The following is a 16,294-nucleotide window of genomic DNA, read 5'->3' on the forward strand; positions in this document are numbered from 1 at the left end:
TGTGTTCGCATGTATGTGCGTCTGTGTGTTCGCGTGTGTGTTCGTCTGTGTGTTCGTCTGTGTGTTCGCCTGTGTGTTCACGTGTGTGTTCGCATGTATGTTCGTCTGTGTGTTCACGTGTGTGTTCGTCTGTGTGTTCACGTGTGTGTTCACGTGTGTGTTCGTCTGTGTGTTCGCATGTATGTTCGTCTGTGTGTTCGCGTATGTGTTCACCTGTGTTTTCGCCTGTGTGTTCGCCTGTGTGTTCGCCTGTGTGTTCACGTGTGTGTTCGTCTGTGTGTTCGCCTGTGTGTTCGTCTGTGTTCACGTGTGTGTTCGTCTGTGTGTTCGCCTGTGTGTTCGCCTGTGTGTTCGTCTGTGTGTTCACGTGTGTGTTCCCCTGTGTTCGCCTGTGTGTTCGCGTGTGTGTTCGCCTGTGTGTTCACGTGTGTGTTCGCCTGTGTGTTCGCCTGTGTGTTCGCCTGTGTGTTCGCCTGTGTGTTCGCCTGTGTGTTCGCCTGTGTGTTCATGTGTGTGTTCGTCTGTGTGTTCACGTGTCTGTTCACGTGTCTGTTCACGTGTGTGTTCACGTGTGTGTTCACGTGTGTGTTCGTCTGTGTGTTCGCATGTATGTTCGTCATGTGTGTTCGCGTGTGTGTTCGTCTGTGTGTTCGTCTGTGTGTTCGTCTGTGTTCGTCTGTGTGTTCGTCTGTGTGTTCGTCTGTGTGTTCGTCTGTGTTCACGTGTGTGTTCACGTGTGTGTTCGTCTGTGTGTTCGTCTGTGTTCACGTGTGTGTTCGTCTGTGTGTTCGCCTGTGTGTTCGCCTGTGTGTTCGTCTGTGTGTTTCACGTGTGTGTTCGCATGTATGTTCGTCTGTGTGTTCACGTGTGTGTTCGTCTGTGTGTTCACGTGTGTGTTCACGTGTGTGTTCGTCTGTGTGTTCGCATGTATGTTCGTCTGTGTGTTCGCGTATGTGTTCACGTGTGTGTTCGCCTGTGTGTTCGCCTGTGTGTTCGCCTGTGTGTTCGCCTGTGTGTTCACGTGTGTGTTCGTCTGTGTGTTCGCCTGTGTGTTCGTCTGTGTTCACGTGTGTGTTCGTCTGTGTGTTCGCCTGTGTGTTCGTCTGTGTGTTCACGTGTGTGTTCCCCTGTGTTCGCCTGTGTGTTCGCGTGTGTGTTCGCCTGTGTGTTCGCCTGTGTGTTCACGTGTGTGTTCGCCTGTGTGTTCGCCTGTGTGTTCGCGTGTGTGTTCGCCTGTGTGTTCGCCTGTGTGTTCGCCTGTGTGTTCGCCTGTGTGTTCGCCTGTGTGTTCATGTGTGTGTTCGTCTGTGTGTTCACGTGTCTGTTCACGTGTGTGTTCGTCTGTGTGTTCACATGTGTGTTCACGTGTCTGTTCATGTGTGTGTTCGTCTGTGTGTTCACATGTGTGTTCACGTGTCTGTTCACGTGTGTGTTCACGTGTGTGTTCACGTGTGTGTTCACGTGTGTGTTCGTCTGTGTGTTCGCATGTATGTTCGTCTGTGTGTTCGCGTGTGTGTTCGTCTGTGTGTTCGTCTGTGTGTTCGCCTGTGTGTTCACGTGTGTGTTCGCATGTATGTTCGTCTGTGTGTTCACGTGTGTGTTCGTCTGTGTGTTCGCATGTATGTTCGTCTGTGTGTTCGCGTATGTGTTCACCTATGTGTTCACCTGTGTGTTCGCCTGTGTGTTCGCCTGTGTGTTCGCCTGTGTGTTCACGTGTGTGTTCGTCTGTGTGTTCACCTGTGTGTTCGTCTGTGTTCACGTGTGTGTTCGCCTGTGTGTTCGTCTGTGTGTTCACGTGTGTGTTCGTCTGTGTTCGCCTGTGTGTTCGCGTGTGTGTTCGCCTGTGTGTTCGCCTGTGTGTTCGCCTGTGTGTTCGCCTGTGTGTTCGCCTGTGTGTTCGCCTGTGTGTTCATGTGTGTGTTCGTCTGTGTGTTCACGTGTCTGTTCACGTGTCTGTTCACGTGTGTGTTCGTCTGTGTGTTCACATGTGTGTTCACGTGTCTGTTCATGTGTGTGTTCGTCTGTGTATTCACATGTGTGTTCACGTGTCTGTTCACGTGTCTGTTCACGTGTGTGTTCACGTGTGTGTTCACGTGTGTGTTCACGTGTGTGTTCGTCTGTGTGTTCGCATGTATGTTCGTCTGTGTGTTCGCGTGTGTGTTCGTCTGTGTGTTCGTCTGTGTGTTCGCCTGTGTGCAGCGGGACAGTCGAGACCACAGAGAAAAACACCAACAAACAAGAAGTGAACCAGAAAATATGAAGATTAAGTTCTACTAATAGTAACTAACACACCAGAACTGTTTATATTTTATATGTATTATAGAACTCTTTGTAAAGCTCAGGGACTTTCTTCCTAAATTAAATTAGAAATTAAGTGTCACAGACTGTAACTGTAACAAACAATTTCTGAAAGCAGATTGTTTCTGTCTCTCTGCGTCTCACGTCGTCAGAGTTTGACCTCAATTTCGATTACTTTGAACTTTTAAGAAAACAGGAAGTGTGTATCGGTCCCACATCTGCTCTCTTTCTTTCAGCCGTTTGAAGTTTAAAATTCAGAAGTTTGTCCTTCCATCCAACTTGTTTTCCCTTTTTGGCCCTGCCAGGCTCCTGTAGTTCAGCTACTCGTGTCACTGAAGGTGTTTTAGTTCCTGCATGCAGCTTTGAAAACTCACAGGGAAGTATTTATTAAAGAACCCTCTTTATATACTTCACACATGCTGCTAATTAGCATTCATCTGCATAATCTTAATAACTTCACCGTGTCCTAAACACACAGAACTCTGTGCATCTCCTGCATGTAGTGAGTGTAGCGTGTATAACATGAGCTGTGAGTGACATGTGAACAAAGCCCTCTGCACAAAGCTTCAGAATATAGAGAGGAATGAAAGTGGAGAGTTTGGTGTATGTAAGTGCTGCTGAAGTGGAGACTTCTGCTGAAGAGTGTGAGAAAAAGCTCCTTCAGAGAAAAGCTCCTTTAAAGATATGTATTGTAACATTCATACATGTTGTACACACTACAGGTGAACAGAGTCATACATGTTGTACACACTACAGGTGAACAGGGTCATACATGTTGTACACACTACAGGTGAACAGAGTCATACATGTTGTACACACTACAGGTGAACAGAGTCATACATGTTGTACACACTACAGGTGAACAGGGTCATACATGTTGTACACACTACAGGTGAACAGAGTCATACATGTTGTACACACTACAGGTGAACAGAGTCATACATGTTGTACACACTACAGGTGAACAGAGTCATACATGTAACTAACAGATATCATGAAGCTTCCCCACTTCATGACTCACATCAACACAAGTTTATATTACAAGTGTTTAATATGTACATGAGGCGTTATGTGATGTAGCTGTGGAGAGTTTACATCTACACACACAGTTACAAACACACACTCTCATGTTCTCATGCTTCCTCTCGTCTGAAGAAGACGAGTGAAATATGTACATATCTCGCCTCAAACTGAAATATGATCAAATTCAGCTGTGAGGGTGCGTTCACAGGCCGCTGACTCCAAGACCCGTTTGTTGACTCATAGCACAACCACGTCGCTCACCTCACTCAACCCTGAAGAGCACATTCAGACCTGCGTTGCTGGCACACACGGACACATGCAAACGTCCTCGTGCTGCCCGCAGCTCTCTTCGTGTCTGTGTTTTCCGGCGGTGTGACAGATTGATCAGCAGTTGCTGTTTGCGGGCGTGACGCCGACGCTGTCCGATCGGGTCCTGCAGATTTCAGCCCAGACTTGTAACGAGTCCGGTGCCAACTGCAACCACAAGGCCCGTCTCTGCACTCACTGCTCACTTATCTGTTACAGCCACAGCTCAGGAGGCGCCGTGCACGCTGGGAATTCAGAGTTGTTGGCTCCGGCTGTGTGTGTGTGTGTGTGTGTGTGTGTGTGTGTGTGTGTGTGTGTGTGTGTGTGTGTGTTGTGTGTGTGTGTGTGTGGAGTCAGGCAGACTGGTGGTCGAGTGAATACAAGTCTCTTAAAAAAACGCTGTCTTTGTGTGTGTGTTACTGTTATCACCATAACACTGCAGGCCTTCACACCACACCCTCTGTCACGTTCAGACTTGACATTTAGGAAAATAATTTTAGCAACAACAGAAAGAAAGACACAAAGCAGAAGGAATGCAACTCCACTAATAAAGTTATGTGGCCGCACAATGAAAATGCCAGGAAATATAACTGAGCTTTACGACTGCGAGTCCCTGTGGCTCCGCTAACCTCTCTGCGACCCGAGAGGATACAGCTTAGTGTCACTTTAAAGACATCTGCTCGGGAACGAGCTGCACAAGCAAAGCAACTGTCTGCTCCTCATGGAGAAGAATCTCCAGTGGAAGGACAAATATCTGGCAGGTTTCTGGACAACCACTGACCTGTTTCAGATCATATAAACGTCCTGAAGGCTCTCCTTCCCCCCCGCTCAGATACATGCAGATATGTTGTGAAGAAGAGTTTGTGAAACAGAGACAAAGATGTTGCAACATCAGCACAGCGCTGCTGCAACCCAAGTGCCCCTCGTGACGCCTCCTGCAGAGTTGCCTCAGAAGCCTCACAAGCAGCCGGTCGCTTCTATTTCAGCTGATTTGTCTTCACAGTCTTCAGATGAGAAGGCCGAGCTGGTCGCACTGACCCGACTCAGCGTCTCACTGCAGGACACAACAACACGCTGCTGTCCTCGACCTCAGGCTGTTATATAAGAACCAGTAAAGGCTTCAGAGGGGGGGGGTGCACAAGTTCAAACTAAAGTCAAGACGTGCACGTGAACCGTGTGCTTTGTTACCATCATCTATAGTTGTTCGCGGCTTAAAAGCGTTAGAGCAGGAAGACGCAGCGCTTCGGTTAAAGGCGTCGGAGAGACGAGCGCTGCCTCGTGTCAAAGCTTCACTCACATTATAAAGATGTTTCTCTGTTGCTGTTACTTGTGTCTAGACATGTAAATACTTCGGGGAGATGCATTGCATGCTGGGATTTAAATTCAGTTCAGTAAATGCGATGCATTATGATGTCCATGCATTTGGTTTTACACACGTAGCAACATTTAAGACACAAATATATAACTATAATATTATAATATAACATATAAAGGATGAACAATATAAAGTACTCCTGTTTGGATTCTCAGCAGCTGCTCAAGCTCAAACATTTATCCAACGACTGCAGCTCCACATTCAGCCGGTGTTTCCACCGTGACCGCTCTGCAGCCGCGCTAACAGCTAGCATCTCCAGAGCCCTCATCCGTGCCGACCCTTCCTCCCCGTCCACCGCACAAGCATCACCTTCACTCGCAGCGCTAACTGGAAAGGTCAGCAATGTGGGGAAAGAGAAACAACGGCGAGAAAATAAATGAAAATGTCAGGCACCCTGAGCTACTTGTCAGCGCGTTGGAGACGAGGCGCCGCGCTAGCATGTCCGATCCCTCAGAGAGCTGAATAACCCTGAGCTGCTAGCTCTAATCTTCACACAGACACACAAACAAATAACACCTCACTTCAATCTTCCCCTCGCTGACACCTCATTGTCACTATTCTTCCTCTTCCTCTCCCTCTTCCTCTTTTTCTCCTTCTTCCTCTCTGCTCCGCACTTTTAGAAACACACAAAGTTTGCTGATATGTTGCAGCTTCACAGCTCCTCACTGGATGCATTATTCATTATGTTCATGAAAAAACTCACCAGAGGCGAAAACATGAACACGGAACGACAAACGTCTGCAGGCAGAAAAGCAGAATAGGAATTTATTTTAGCTCAAAGATATGATTCCTACTGAAGCACGATGTTTGTATTAACACAGCGCCAGAGAAAAATCACTGAATAACGGAGAATTAAATTTAAATACTCAGTAATGAAGGCGACCAGGTGACACCCACCAGGCAACACCAGGTGACACCAGGAGACACCCACCAGGTGACACCAGGCGACACCCACCAGGCAACACCAGCGACACCCACCAGGCAACACAAGGCGACACCCACCAGGCAAACACCACGCGACACCCACCAGGCAACACCACGCGACACCCACCAGGCAACACCACGCGACACCCACCAGGCAACACCAGGCGACACCCACCAGGCAACACCAGGCGACACCCACCAGGCAACACCACGCGACACCCACCAGGCAACACCAGGCGACACCCACCCAGGCAACACAAGGCGACACCCACCATGGCAACACCACGCGGCAACAACCACCAGGCGACACTAGGCGACACCCACCAGGCGACACTAGGCGACGCCCACCAGGCAACACCAGGCGACACCCACCAGGTGACACCCACCAGGCAACACCAGGCGACACTAGGCGACACCACAAGACGACACCCACCAGGCGACACCCACCAGGACACCCACCAGGCAACACCCACCAGGCGACACTAGGCGACACCCACCAGATGACACCCACCAGGCGACACCCACCAGGCAACACCAGGCGACACCCACCAGACGACACCCACCAGGCAACACCCACCAGGCGACACCCACCAGGCGACACCCACCAGGCAACACCAGGCGACACCCACCAGGCGACACCCACCAGGCGACACTAGGCGACACCCACCAGGCAACACCAGGCGACACCCACCAGGCGACACCCACCAGGCGACACTAGGCGACACCCACCAGGCAACACCCACCAGGCGACACAAGGCGACACCCACCAGGCGACACCCACCAGGCAACACCAGGCGACACCCACCAGACGACACCCACCAGGCAACACCCACCAGGCGACACCCACCAGGCAACACAAGGCGACACCCACCAGGCAACACCAGGCGACACCCACCAGGCGACACCCACCAGGCGACACCCACCTAGGCGACACCCACAGGCGACACCCACCAGGCGACACTAGGCGACACCCACCAGGCGACACCCACCAGGCGACACTAGGCGACACCCACCAGGCGACACCCACCAGGCGACACCCACCAGGCAACAGATTATTGAGTCAGACAAACAAGAAGTTCATGATGAAAACTGAGTTGTTCCGTTAATCAGCCTCAACGTACAGCAGCATACGTAGTTCTTCTAGAGCTTTCACTCAAAGCACATGATCTTCATCAGCAAATTAAAGAATAATAATTCTGAGCAAGCATTTTTGCAAGATGTTGAGGAAACACTCGGTGCATTTAGTAGATGTTCTGGAGCTTTTGATCAAATCACATGATCTGCTTCGTGGGAACAGAGAATATGAGAGTCCAACACTTGGTCTGATCCAGAATCCAGTATTGTTGCATCGTCCCATCAAATAAAAATAAATTCAAATCCAATTAAATGAAGTGAAAACATTTATCTAAGTGACCTCAATCAGCAGGACGTGGAGCTGCCACTGTCTCAACCTGCACAATGCCTCCTGATGTCTCCTGCTGATCCTCCAGCAGACGTGTCGCAGCGGTTTGACAACACTCTCGTGCTAAATGACACATTTAGATATTCTGACCAGAGCATGTTTCTGCTTTAATGGAGCGACTGTACGAGCTGGAACTTCCCCGCGCTGCACCATCACACAGGAAGTTCACCAACGTCCACCACCTCAGCTGCACGTTCAAACCTCTGCAGTGAACAGATGTGCCGGCGACATCTGAGTCTAATGTTGTGCCACGAGTCACACACACACACACACACACACACACACACACACACACACACACACACACACACACACACACACACACACACACACACACACACACACACACACACACACACACACGTTTCCCTCTGAACTGTTTTGCATTTGAGGTGCAGCTGAAGAATTTGCATCTTTGCTGAACGAGAAGTTCTGCTCTTTATTTTGAAATGTAAACATGTTCTCTGCTGTAGTTCAGACCTCAAACTCTTCCACTACTTTGGGTTTTGGTGGATTTATAATGATTTTCGTGATGTTTTAGACGCTGATTTTGAGGCTTTTCTATCCTGTCAGACGAGATCATAGATTCATTGTAATACTGTAGCATGAACCTAAAGAGAGGAGACTACAAAGACTACAAAGACTACAAAGACCAGACTCTGACCTCCAGCTCACCACGAACAAACTGCTGTCACTATGTGCTCCAGAGCTTTCAGTGCAGACATCTTTTAATGTCCTGGAGCTACAGCTGGAGCGTCCTGCTCCCTGACTGCACAACTATTCTTACATCTTTTAATATCAACATCTGTTTCAGATCTGCTTTCTGTGCCTGGAGGTGTGTCTCGTTACGAGCAGCATGAACGTTTAAGAAGCTGAGTGTGGAGCCATGTGCAAAAGTATTAAAAGCTAAAAGAAACATCCAGAAAGCGGTGCTTTGACGACCTTAGAAGCCCCTTCAGGCGATGAAGACAGAGTTAAAGTCTGTGAGCTGAAAGGCAGGAATCTAAAACAATAATGTATCTGTAGCTTTAAGATATTCAACTGAAACAATCTGAGAGTGGAAACACCTTCTGCCGGATCTGCTCTCGATGTAAACTCTCCTGTCTGACACCAAACGTACTGCAAACTTTCAACCCCCCCACCTCACTGCTCATTCAATTTCCTGCTCTATGCATTGCTTACATTTTACATTTTTTGGCATCGGGAGCAGAATAAGCTTCATTTCCTGAATCACTTCTGTTTCAATCAACCAACTGTAAAGAGCAGGCTGGGGAGGGCGGCGGGGTGGCGGGGGAGAAGAAAAACTAAATTCCGCCGACGTTGAAAGGATGATGGTAGATAGAAGGACGTGAGAGGAAGAGGGTGGACTTCTTTAATGAGAGTAATTGGGAGGCAGGAAGTGATTCACGGAGGTGAGCGGAGGTTATTCTTAACGTGCCAAGGGTTCAGCCTGCAGCAGCTCTGCGGGAGGTGAGGAGGTCACTCTGCACCATTGTGAGTGTTAATGCGTCCCGTTCATGCGTACCTTGTTGTGCGAGTGTGTATTGTATTTTGGATCCGTCGTAAATGAAGTTTCCCGATAAGGACAAAGAAAGTCTTGAACTGCACAACAACAAATTCCTGAGTGGAGCCGACAATGAAGAAGCTGAACACAAGCGCAGCTGTACGCTCACAGAGAGCGCATCATGCAGACGCACAAACAGCCTCCACTTCCTGACTAAATGCTGCTCTGTGTCCCTGAAACAGTGGCGGTCAGTGCGTACATAGTTATTATACGTAGTGTTGAGTAGAAAGCACAGATGCTCATTTCAAACACAACAACACTTGTGATGCGCTCGCTGTCAGCCGGCCCTGCCGTGAAGCACGTGTGTCGTAGTTGAGACTTCTTACGATGACTGGTGCTGACGATGTTTGACAAGCATCAAGAGCAAGACTGCAACCAAAACAATGTTTCCATCTATGAACACATCCGAACTCTCGACCTGAGGACATTGGGGTTGCACCGTGACCCTGGTGGAGAGAACATCACATATTTAATCTTCCAGTAGATTCTGGTCTGACAAACAATAAACGCAGGATTCATTAAAAACCTTTCAAATGTTCAAAGATTGTTTCTTCCATCACAATCCAACACGGAGGAAAAGCAGCGTGACGGCAGACGTGCAGAGGCACGGGAGGCCGTCTGAGAGGAGGAGAAGAATAGGTAGAGAGACGCAGGGGGCGTGACAGACTCCACCTCGACACCGTAAGAGGGGAAATAGTTCACAAGTCAAGTCTCCCCTGAGCGTCCACCGATCTTTGTGGTCATCCTGCAGAAACATTGAAACATCTCCACAGACACGTAGCTGAGAGGGAGACGCTCGCTGCTCCTCGTGCTCCTCGTGCTCCTTGTGCTCCTCGTTGTGGTCTTATCGCCCGTCAGTCATTCTGGGAAATGCTTGACTACAGAAGGTTGAAGGTTCACAGATCCACAGCTGAGAGTTGTAGATGATTTGAAGGACGCAGGAAGTCTTCCCTCCAGGCTGCATGAACCCTCATCGATCAGTCAATGGGACCTTTCTGTAATTCCTAACGGGCGTCTTCAACAGAAGATTTCTTCCACAGCAGGAAGTTGCAGCTGACGCTCAGATCTCTTGATTCAGAAACATTTGCATGTGTTCTGCATCCGCCAGCGAACCCACCCGACGTCTTACACGTGAAGCGTGCGCACGATGATTAAGTGCGTCATTCACTTGTGTGCCAGCGTGAACACTTCTACCTGTGTGCAGGTTTTATCTCCTGGTTTACATTCACCACGTGTCACATATCCTCTGATTGTACTGTACGGGAGGAGAGAGCCACAAGTGGCAGAGCATATGTGTGTGTGAGAGGACACAGACCCAACAGCATGAGACAGCCAACAGAGTGAGTGTGTGTGTGTGTGTGTGTGTGTGTGTGTGTGTGTGTGTGTGTGTGCCCTCAGTGAGATTTGTATCACATCTCAACTTCCTCTTCCTCCATCAGAGGCTCTCTGAACAGACTTTCTCTCCGGCTCACAATCAAACGAGAGCTTGAACTTGATACGTATGACAACAGAGACCCGCTGTGCTCCACCAATCAGACGGGGACATTGTGTTGACGACGCGGCTGGTACAGCAAACACAGTTCAGCATTCAGAGCGGCTCAGACACCACGGAGACGTTACGTACGGCGTGCACTCGTCACTGCATGTTAGTGAGCTTCACCTCCGTCAGATCCTTCCAGAGACAACAACCAGAAGTAATATAGAAGTGTGTCTTCACTATGAGACGACCTGGGCCAGCGGGACTAGCATTGTTCCGCAGCACACACCTGCTGCCCTGCTGAAGGGAGGAACTCGCTCACTGCAGAGTAAACACACCACATATTCTAAAACCAATAACGTCCCATGAGCAGCTTCGTCGTTCTGCAAACACAGGACTGAAACCTGCCGAGATAAAAGCACCGATGACTACAACGCCTTTAACGCACCAGACAATCAAATCAGGAAAGGGTTCAGGACGCCTTGATTTGCTCGCAGGGGTGTGAACTATTTGTTTATTTCAGGTATTTAGTCAGAATGCAAACACGGTACTGATGTCTGCACCTGATGATGGAGCAAGAGGAAACCTTCTTACGTGAGAACACACGTCGGCTCCTGAGTGTGACAAAGCTTTCAGTAAAACCATCTGAAACCTTTACTAGAAGATAAAAAGTGCTCGACGGGAGATGACACGCAGCAGCAGGAAACACCGTTTAGAGCTTGTAAGCATTAAGGTGAACTGCAGCACATAAAAGTCAGAGTGCTGCTCCACACAAATTGCTCTGTAATTGTTCACCACTGTACTTTAACTCTGCGTTTACGATCACGTTTAGGCCTCAATGGACCAGAAGAGGGTGAGGAAAGAGACGTCGAGGTGTTACTGCGAACAGGCTTTTACACCTGGAGCGAGACATCAACCGGAGTAGCCAACGTCGGAATCTGTTGAACTGGACATTAAAGTTTATTCTGCGAGCTCGTGTGCTCCAACAATCAGACGGGGACATTGTGTTGGCGACGCGGCTGGTACAGCAAACCCAGTTCACAGAGTGTTGATGAAGTTTCTCTCGCTGCTGGCGTGAAAGCAGAAGGAAACAAACAGCCGAGGGTGGAGAAGAAGGATGCAAACCAAGATGTCCCTCGAGACGACAAGATCCAGGAGCTTCTGTCTGTGTCGCACAGACGACTCAATTCAAGACCTGATACAGCTTCAGTGAATCACAGAAGCTAAAGCATCTTCTTCTCTTGCATTATTTAGAATTGGCCGTGTGAACGGCGAGAGATAAATCAACACGCTTGGAAAACGCTGCTCGCCGGAGGAACAATGATTATTCAGCGGCGGTCGACTCCATCGTGAGTTTAATGGCGTCGGACGTGTGGAGACGAGTCGAAGGCGAGTGCGGACAAACGGTGTTAATATGCAGCGTTTATTAGAGAACAAGACGGCTGTTGATTCAAGTACATTGCTGCTCATTGTGTGTGTGTGTGTGTGTGTGTGTGTGTGTGTGTGTGTGTGTGTGTGTGTGTGTTGGCTCGCCACTCTGTCTCCAAGATAGTGCTGTTGGAACACAATGAAGCCCATTCAACTCTGCAGACCACTTCCTGTCTGGAACAGTGCTGCATCACAGCTCCTGCTGGGGGGGGGGGCAAGTGTGTGTGTATCGATAAGTCTAACACACACACACACACACACACACACACACACACACATTCCTCAATAAAGCAAGCTCGGGACCTTCGTCATGTTGGAGCGTCACGAGAGCCGCTCACACGTCACGCTAACGTCCCTGAAAGCTCATCAGCTCATCAGCGATGGATAAGTAGAAATGCATCACGTGTCACATTGTTTTCTACAAAACGCTGCGCGACTGACGGGCAGGTCGAGACTTTAAAACAGAAAGTCAACATGTCCGTGACGAGATGGAGACCTTATCAACACAACTGTCCGAAACCAAGACGTTCGTCCCCTCGGGGGTCAAAGGTGTCCGTACTGACGTAGATGATGCAGTGAACAGTGAAGTGCTTCTCTTCCGCAGCAGCAGTCGGCCCACTGGAGGAGATCTGCTCATGTTACGTTGTTCTTGTATTATTGTGTTTATTCGTGCCTTGCTAAGCTGCGTGTGGGACTGCAGAAGAAGATGCAGGCGGTGCGTTCATACGCCATCATTCACCACGGTCAGTGTGGATCACTTAAACTCACAATAATACATTATTCATTCTTTAGTATTGTCCCTACGGACGACTCTGCACGGCGCCGTCACCTTTTATTCTGTTTGGGTCTCAGCTTTGTGTCAGTGACAGACATTATCCAACATTCACAAAGTTTCCCGCCTTAATATAAATATTAATAAGCGTTGATGAAGTAAGTTAAAGCTTATAATATACGAGAGTAGTCACTAATCTAAAAAGTGCCCACAAAGGTGTGTAGCAGAAACCTGTTGTACCTCACATGGCTGGTAAACGTGCGCTGGTGCGTAGCGACACAGAAGCTAGAGAGACACACACACACACACACACACACAAACACCTGATCTCTCACATGACCTTTCTTTACAATCAGTCATCCTTCAGGTGAGCTCCGTCACACTCGTACAGCACAGAGACACAGAGGCACTGGGACGGGTCTGTTTACACAACCTTTACAGAACAATGAAGCACAGAGAGGTGAGAGGTCAAGCAGACACACGCACGCACACACACACGGAGCTGCACTGTATGAGTCTGCTTTTTCATGCAATAATGTAATAAAATGGAGATTTAAATCATATAAACTGGCTTCCTGTCTCCTTCAGTATCAAATACAAACTCTCCCTACTAACCCATCAGAGCATCCATGGAAATGCTCCTCTCTACCTCAAGGAACTCCTCCCTCCACAAACCTCCACACGCAACCTCCGCTCCACTAAAAACGCACCACGGGGGCTCGGACCTCCTACTCAGCCGCTCCTCACCTGTGGAACTCCCTCCCAGAACACCTGAGGGCTCCACAGGCCAGCGACTCCTTCAAGAAGGAACTAAAAGCCTTTCTTTAAAACCTCATGTCTGTTGTTGGTGGTGGTGGTGTGTTGTTGGTGTGTTGTTGTTGTTGGTGTGTTGTTGTTGTTGTTGTTGGTTGTTGGTGTTGGTGGTGTTGTGTTGTGTTGTTGTTGTGTTGTTGTTGTTGTTGTTGGTGTGTTGTTTGTTGGTGGTGTGTTGTTGTTGTTGCTGTTGTTGTTGGTGTGTTGTTGTTGTTGGTGTGTTGTTGTTGTTGCTGTTGGTGTGTTGTTGGTTGTTGGTGTGTGGTTGTTGTTGGTGTTGGTTGTGTTGTGGTTGTTGTGTGTGTTGGTTGTTGTGGTTGTGTTGGTTGTTGTTGGTTGTTGTTGGTGTTTTGTGGTTGTTGTGTTGCTGTTGTTGGTGTGTTGTTGTTGGTGTGTTTGTTGTTGTTGTGTGTGTTGTTGTTGTGTTGGTTGTTGGTTGTTGGTGTGTTGTTTGTAGTGTTGTTGGTTGTTTGGTGTTGCTGTTGTTCTGTTGGTGTGTGGTTTGTTGGTGTTGTTGTTGTTGGCTGGGTTGTTGTTGCTTGGTGTGGTTGTTGGTGTTGTGTGTTTTGTTGATGTTGGTGTGTTGTGGTATGTGGTGCATGTGGTTGTTGTTGGTGTGTGAGTTGTTGTTCGGTGTGTGGTGTGTTGTTGCTTGTGTGAGTATGTTGGTGTGTTGTGTGTGTGGGTGTTGTGGTTGTTGGTGTGTGTTGTTGTTGTGTGTTGTTGTGTTGGTGTGTTGTTGTTGTTGGTGTGTGGTTGTTTGTTGATGTTGGGTGTGTGGTTGTGGGTGTGGTTGTGGGGTTTTGCTGTTGTTGGTGTGTTGTTGTTGGTGTGTTGTTGTTGTTGTTGGTGTGTTGTGGTTGTTGGTGCGTTGTGGTTGTTGGTGTGTTGTTGTTGGTGTTGTTGTTGCTGTTGTTGCTGTTGGTGTGTTGTTGGTGTGTTGTTGTTGTGTTGGTGTGTTGTTGTGCTGTTGTTGTTGGTGTGTTGTTGTTGCTGTTGGTGTGTTGTTGTTGTTGTGTGTTGTTGTTGTTGTTGTTGTTGTTGTGTTGTTGTTGCTGTTGGTGTTTTTGTGTTGTTGTTGGTGTTGTTGGTGTGTTGTGGTTGTTGGTGTGTTGTTGTTGTTGGTGTGTTGTTGTTGTTGCTGTTGTTGCTGTTGTTGGTGTTGTAGCGCCTTGAGTTTGAGTTGAGTTTGAGTTGTCACTCCTCGCCACTCCTTGTCACTCCTCGCCGCTGATGGGTATAAAGAATGGCGTCTACACCTTCACATCTAACTGCGAGGGGAAATGTTTCAGCGTTGTGAGAACAGATCTACGAGCAGCTTTAGAAGTCGACAGACCACTGTCCATCAACCATCTGAGCAATCGTTTTGGCGCCCGCAGAATTCTGCCTCAGTCCACGTGCAGCGTGTTGAACCTTCACAGAGCTTCATGGAGTCTCCATGGGGGGGGACAGCGAATAAACAGTGTTGTTGTTGTTGGTGTGTTGTTGTTGTTGCTGTTGTTGCTGTTGTTGGTGTTGTAGCGCCTTGAGTTTGAGTTGAGTTTGCACTTTACAAATAAAATGTATTATTATTATTAACTGTATCTGTGTCTCGTTAACAAACTCCAGTTCATTCTGATATTGATCCCAAAATATTGTAACATTGATTTTCTCCAAACTTTGTCTGTTGCGTATAAGTTTTGAAAATTCTGAAATATCACCTCAACACAAAGCACTTAGCAGCTAGCTCAGAGCTAGCTAGCACCGCCGCTGATGCTAAAGTGAGCGACCCGTCTCGTCATCTCTCCATCAGGCGTTCAGACGCAGCATGAGTCGGTCTACCTGAGACACATTAACAGCTCCATCAGAGATGTATTGCAATGTACTGCAGGTGGTAGAGGACCGGGGGCTAACGGAAGCTTCACACATGGCGTCAAAGACACAACTTTAAGCGTATTGTTTATTGTGCAATGAAAGATGTTATGACAGATTTTAAATTGCACTTTATGTCAAACTGTTGGTCTGTGTTGTCTGAGATAAATGTGGGAAACAAGATATTGGAGAAAGAGTATTAAATAAAAGATATGTTGACCAGTTTGTAATGCTGCTCATTGATTCATCTTCTAAATACATTTGAATATTTTTAAATGCTTCTCACAGCAAATATTGATATATGTTTTAATTAATCACAAAGCTTGTAATTAATTAGATTCATTTTTTTTAATCGCTTGACAGCCCTAATATATATATATATATATATATTTTAAAATATATAAAAATATATATAAAAAATACATATATATATATTTTTTTTTATAAAATATATAAAAATATATATAAAAAATACATATATATATATTTTTTTTAAATATATAAAAATATATATAAAAAATACATATATATATATATATAGAAAGTAACTATAGAGGCAATGCTAACTTAAATTTGAGAATATTATATATATTTATTTTTCATTTTTACCAACCACCAGGCCAGCCCAGCTGCTCTAAACCAGAATCTGTGTGTGTGTGAAATTCCTTTAACAAAAGCCATATGACAGCAGTGAAACACACACACACACACACCTAATGATATGCCACTATGTTGGTAACAAGATGATGCCACGAGGAGACAGCGAGGTGTGATGCGATGAATATGCCCTCATACCACCATCCTCATTAAAATGCAACACACACACACACACACACACACACAATGCAACAATTTCAACACCTTGGGTGATAATCTGAAATAATACACTTGAATAACTATCAAAAATCAATTCATGGTTTTGAGCGAAACCTTCACGGATCAAGAGTTAAATGTTATATTGTGTATATTAATGTTATATAACATATAATATATAACATATT

General features: G+C 47.3%; 1 protein-coding gene across 5 annotated transcripts in view; it reads right to left on the bottom strand.

The window, feature by feature from the left end:
• mgat3b (beta-1,4-mannosyl-glycoprotein 4-beta-N-acetylglucosaminyltransferase b) overlaps positions 1 to 16,294 on the bottom strand; it is a 63,598-nt gene that overhangs the window by 30,292 nt on the left and 17,012 nt on the right. The window lies entirely within an intron of this gene.

This window comes from Cottoperca gobio, unplaced genomic scaffold (genome assembly GCF_900634415.1).
Source record: "Cottoperca gobio unplaced genomic scaffold, fCotGob3.1 fCotGob3_30arrow_ctg1, whole genome shotgun sequence".
NCBI lineage: Eukaryota > Metazoa > Chordata > Actinopteri > Perciformes > Bovichtidae > Cottoperca > Cottoperca gobio.